This window comes from Durio zibethinus, chromosome 17 (assembly GCF_047325235.1).
Source record: "Durio zibethinus cultivar Kanyao isolate XHJ-2024 chromosome 17, ASM4732523v1, whole genome shotgun sequence".
In the NCBI taxonomy this organism is placed as follows: Eukaryota; Viridiplantae; Streptophyta; class Magnoliopsida; order Malvales; family Malvaceae; genus Durio; species Durio zibethinus.
Window position 1 is genome coordinate 8,139,274 of NC_143178.1, and position 6,497 is coordinate 8,145,770.

The following is a 6,497-nucleotide window of genomic DNA, read 5'->3' on the forward strand; positions in this document are numbered from 1 at the left end:
CCCAAACGCCCTACAAAATTGCTTTCAGACTTAATAATTACCTCACTGATACTGATACCATTATATGTACAATCAATACTAATGAAATGATGAGAAGAATCTTACATACAAAAAATGTTTATGCTTGTGCGACTTATACAAAGGACAAGTTGAGCAAAGCTGTTTTGAGTCTCAATTGAATGGATTGTCTAATTCAACAATACATAAAAGATTGGTATCTGTCACTTGATTTAAACACCTTATTAATCTATTTGCCATTAATCTCTCTACTTTTTTAAATCTATTTTGCCTTAAAACGTTCATTAGTATCCATAGAAGATGAAAGGCAAAATACAAAAAGCTTCAAACAATAAGAGTCAGTAAGTGCATGCAAACAATAATTGAACTTGTAGTGATTCAAACTAAGTGTGACAAAAATTTAAAAAAAAAACCCTCATTAAAAGAAAACCATGTAATAAAAACATATCTAAATTGATAACTCACAACTAAAATCATCAAAAAATAATAATAATAACACAGATAAAATAAACAAACAAAACTTTAAAAACCATGAATGAGGACAACTATATTCAAAAAGTAAAGCTATCACCTGTTTGAACATTGATGGTCAAATAGCCAATAGAGAATAGCTATAACAAGAAAAAAAAACATGAAAAGTAAGGTATCAAACAACAAAAGAACAAAATCTCTTCCATTTTTTTTCCAAAGCCATATGTAATGTAATATATGAGAAAGCAAATTTTTCCAAACAAATTGAAAATTTTTAATAAAAAAGAAATAAAAAAAAGAAAACTTTATTTATCCATTATTGAATTTTGAAAAACTGGATTGTATTGCTTAAAGGGTTTATGCTTCCTAGAATAGAAGAGAAAAGGTAACCTAGCTTCCCACTTTTATATATACTAATAATTCATTTAAGAATTTTTCAAAAAATGACTACAGCTATCAAAGGAATATCTAAGAAAAGATCTAAGTAATCACAGTTAATTTAGATATCGAAAAGCATCAAAAAAATAAAATAAAATAAAATAAAACATAATGAATATTTCCATCATTAAGCCCCATAAACCTTTTTCATTTCCTCATGCTCTCCAATTCTTTTTAGAAACAAAACCAGATATCTAATATGTAAATCAAAAGCATCAGTCATTATTATAACCTGAAAGATTTAGTCATTTTTCAAAACAGTAACGTCCTTCTTTGTAAAAAGAAAAAGAAAAAAAAAGAACACCTTGTCTTGATACCTAAACAATGGAGCATTGTTATTAGAAAAAATGATGGCAAAATAAAGCAAAGTGGTCCTATCATGAAAAGAAAGCAAAAGAAACAATCATCTTGATCACAAACTTTGCTAACAACCAAAATAAATACTAACAGTATAAATAAAATATGAAAACGTTGTAGACATTCATCTACAAAAGAAAAATAAAAATAGTGCCATACAACTTTCCTCTGCCGAAAAAAAGAAAAAAATGAAAAGTAACAAATTATTATTGGGATATAATTGTTAGAATCATTAAAAACTCTACAGATGCAAATAAAACCTGGTGTCTTGCATATTCCTGTTTGATTGTGACATATATTAAAATTAAAGAATGAAAGATCCACATCAAAATAGTTTAAAAGAAATGTATTATAAAACATATATTTGATAGTCCATGCTTATTTTCACTGCATAGATTTTGGAAGAGATCACTCAAAACAAAAACAAATAGCTACAATAAAAAACCAAAAATGTAAGTTCAATGTCACTTGGTTTTAAGAAACACCAGTCAACAAATATAAGAGAAGTAACATAATTAAAGTACAGTTACCATGGAAAAAGTTTGTTTTGCCAGATCCATTAGCACTAACTGTAGAAGCCATCATTTAAATAAATACAAAATGTTAGATATAAAATCACCTAATTTCAATAGTGGATTGTTAGAATTTATATCAGATTATAACTTACCTAAAATAACATCTACAACTAAAGTGAAAATCAACAACAAAAACTAATAAGAAATAACAAACCCACATAAGAACTAATACTAAAAAAGAGAAAAGTATTCAAACAGGTGGAGAAAACCAAACCAAAACCAAAATCATCTCAGTATAATGGCTAATACTTTTGCCATCGCCATTCTCGACACAAGCTCCACTTTCTTCCCTTTTTCTTGTAAAAAATGTTTCGAAAATGAAAAAAAATCAAATCCAATATAGTTGTGCATTTTAATCCTTACAAGTGTAGCCCTTTTCCAAGTTTCACATGAATAAACTCTTTAAAAAGCCAAAATTTCACATCAGAAAGATTAAGTACAAACAAATAACCAAACCAATTAACCACATTTCATACATTAATGAATATTACTACCATAGTATGTGTACCTCCAATAAGCTAACTCATCCAAAGCAATAAAAGTATAGCTATAACTCGGTACATACCTTACATAATGAAGCGTCTTAATAATTTATGAGATCTAAGGCGAACACTTCCAATGCCTTAAATCTGTACCTTTTCGTTGTTAAGAACCATAGTATCCCCATACTTTTCATTCTCATCTAACTCCGTAAAGCAATTCCTATCATTGCAAACATGAATTGTAGTAGCTGAATCTAAAATCCAACCTTTATCACTTTTCAAAGTCTGAGTCTCACCCACACAAGTCATCAAAACGACATCATCATCATCATACACAATAGCAGCAGCATCACTCTTTCTTTTATTCAATTTCTTCTCATCATTTTCTTTTTGAAAATAGTCAAATCCCTTTTCAGCTTCTTACAACGCATTTGGATATGTCCCTTTTCATCACAATAATAACATTCTATATCACTGTAATCTCTGTCTCTTAACTTGGATCTTTCTCTTGATCCATCAATCTTCTTTTGAGTCCTCTATCGATCAAAACTCTCTACAGCTAGTGTACTCCCCTCAGGTGATGAGTTTTATGCTCCCATAAACCTTTCGTTCTCATGTAACAAGACAGTCACATCATTCAACTTCAAAGTAAACCTACCCACCAATAAAATCTGAACTAAAAACCTATAAGACTTGGGCAAAGATGACAACAAAATTAGAGCATTCTCTTCATCTTTTAACTCATCAACAGAAATTGCTAACAATTGAGAAACCAATCTATTAAACTTATTCAAGTGATTATGAAGACTCGTACCTTTTTTTTATCTTTAGAGAATATAAATTTATTTTCAAACATAATCTGTTAGTCAACGACTTCAAGGCACAAATACCCTCAAGATTATCCTACAAACTCTTTAAAGTACTCCCAGTCAACACACTATACTTTACCTTTAGGGCTAGCATCAATCTAATAGTACTAACTACTTTTTTGTTTTAATTCTATTTCAATTATCATCAAACATTCTCTCAAGCTTACTACTCTTTAATACTTGATCCAACTCTTATTGTATTAACAGATCTTGAATTGTACTTTGCCACAACATAAAATTATTCTTTCCATCAAATAATGAAATTTCAAACTTAGGCATAGGCATACTAGACATACCTTCTTCAAACATCTTAAGACACTGCTTCATGATCTCTTGGACCCATAAACCTTAAATCTCGAACCTCACTCTGATATCACTTTTTAAGAGATCAACATCACATACAACACCCATACACAAAATAAGAAGCTAAAATCAAGAATAAAAACACACAAATATATTTATTTCGGTTCAATTTAAAATGACTTACTCCAAACCTAATCCACTAACAAATAAATCTTTACAACTGTAAGACTTTTAGAATAAAAAAAATCTCCAAAACCTCTTTACTCAAAACTTAACCCAAAACTCAATTACACCCTTTTAATTGTCTACTCACTTAGCTATTCCATTAGTGTCTAACTATCTGAGACTACAAAACTAAAACTAAAGCATCATATTAATAAGGATAAAACCCCTTATAACTTTATTAAATTCTCGATGTGATATACAAGATAAACTTAAAACTTTTATAACTTTCAATATAAGATTTTGAGATTCAAGATAAATCTCAACAAGAAGAAATTCAAAATATCAAAACCATCAGAGCCTGTAGCTTGAATATATAAAACTTCATTTGTTTGCCGATTATGCAGGGGTCCTGCTTTCCATGCAACCCACTTGAAGGCTGTTTGTTACAGTGATCAAAGTTTAAGTCAAAATTATGATGAACAAAAACTACATCAAAGTTATTGTAAAACAAATGTAAGGTTATTATCTATTAGAACTGACACTAAATGCATCATGATCGAAACTTTTATTCATATGTTTAACAAAAATATGAACTCCTCAACTCTAGTGACCTTTCTTCTTCTGCGAAGGTGAAATAGGAGGGATACTTTGTTCATTCTTGAAGAAATTCTCAGGATCAACCATGGTCTTTACATGTACCAATCTGTTGAAGTTATTTTTAAAATATTTACGACCCCAAATGCTGGCTTGTGCATAACTTGTGTAGCCATTGTTATTAGTTCCAATATCTAGATCCCTGTAATTATAATATGCTCCTCGTGGTGATTTTGAGACATAAGTGGCCATGTAACTGTAAAGTCTACGGATCCAGCTAATGTATTTTTGAGATTCTTCATTTTCTTCTTTGGACCATCCCACAAGGTATGAGGCTTGGTACAAGTTGCCAGCTCTATGCGGGTATGGAAGTTCAGTTTCTGGAATTGCATCCATTTTCCCACCAAAAGCTACCATCATCATATACGAAAATTCTGCCTCTTTCTCAAAAAACTTTGGCCAAATCCCCTCAAATCCGCTTTCAGGAATAGGTTCCTTCACGTAGTCAGATTTTGCTTTGAAAAATTGTTTTGGAAGAGCATTCCTATCAAGCAAACTATCCAAACTTTTTGTTGAAACTCCACCAAAGTAGAGAATAGACTCAACCCAACTCATTTCGATGCAGTTTTCTTTTACCAATCCGAGGTCAGGAAAACTGTCTTGTATCAACGGAATTAGCTTATCGACCCCACCAAGAAACAAGGCTCTGAAAGCAGCTTGAATTGTTTTCTTCCCTTCTTGACTGGAATTCACCTTTATTATTGTGACATCCGTAAAAATATCATCAGGAAGCTTGTGTGCAATGTATTGCCAACGATGAACAATTTTGGTTGCATTTTGTTCCAAGTCCCTGTTGACTGTGAAAACAGTCACAACTGCTGGAATGGAGACTAACTTGACTTTCCAAGCAAGAACAATTCCGAAGGTATTTCCTCCACCTCCTCGAATGGCCCAAAATAAATCCTCACCCATGGATTTTCGGTCAATAATTCTTCCCTTGACATCAATTAAGTGGGCATCAATTACATGATCAGCGGCAAGACCATATTTCCTCACCAATATGCCATAACCACCCCCACTAAACTGCCCTCCAACACCTACAGTGTGGCAAACACCAGCTGGGAAGGCAAGAGTTTCACTTTTTTCAGCAATTCTGTAATATAATTCACCTATAGTTGCACCAGATTCAACCCACGCAACTTTATTTTTTGTGTCAACCTCAACTGCTGGAAAATTAAGCAAATCAAGGATGACAAACGGAACTTCAGAAACATAAGAAAGACACTCTAAGTCATGGCCACCACTTCGAATTCTAATTTGGAGCTCATACTTTTTTGAACAATAAATTGTTGCTTGGATATGGGATGTTTGCAGTGGTGTTACAATGACAGAGGGTTTAGGTGTAGCTGGTGTGGAGAACCTATGATTTTGAATGGAAGCTTCCAAAATAGATGAATATGAGGAATTATTTTGCGTGTAAATGACCCTTGAAATGGAATCAGATTTTGCTGAACGAAGAGAAAGGCAATGAAGGAAATCCTCGTGAGAATGAGCTAGAGTTGTCGCAGACAATGAAAACAGAACAACTAAAAGAAATGCGAGCAAGGAAAAGTGAGGGGACTTCATTTCTTGAGTTAAACATAGCAATGTGTTACGGTTACCTTACTTATAGCATCTATGTCTTTGGTGGCTGGGCTCAAACAATGTGAAATAATTAAATTAAATCGTATCAAAAGAGATTATGTTGTAATAATAGCAATTGCTAGTGTTATATATAAATATATATATATATATATATATTTGTTAATATCAAACAATCTTAAGTGATCCCTTGTTTGACAGCAACTTGTGATGTTTCTTTTCATTTGGTTTCTTTCCCGATTAAAGATATTAATTCAAAGATTCAATCAATGTCTTCTACTTAATTAATACTAATGTTTTTGTTATTTCTTTCCACTTGGTTGAAACTTTGGAAGAAAGAAAGAATTAAAAAATAAGAATGACAGCCTTTTAATAACATACAAATATTGGTCTTAGTTCAAACTGAACTTTAGTCAGTAATACATTCTTTTCATTTGATTGATCCTTTTGCCATTATGTTTAGGACAATGTTCTGAAATTGGTCAGAAAACAAATTATTTGAAGTTGAATTGAGATTTTTGTAAATTATTAGAATTTTTAAAAAGATTTTACTTGAAATTTTAAGTTAATGAAGTTGATTCAGA

The 6,497-nt window shown here is 31.4% G+C and overlaps 1 pseudogene; it reads right to left on the reverse strand.

Annotated features, from left to right (window-relative positions):
- Positions 1-4,043: 4,043 nt before the first annotated feature.
- On the reverse strand, positions 4,044-5,902 carry LOC111288185 (tetrahydroberberine oxidase pseudogene; annotated as a pseudogene).
- Between the last annotated feature and the right edge of the window lie 595 nt (positions 5,903-6,497).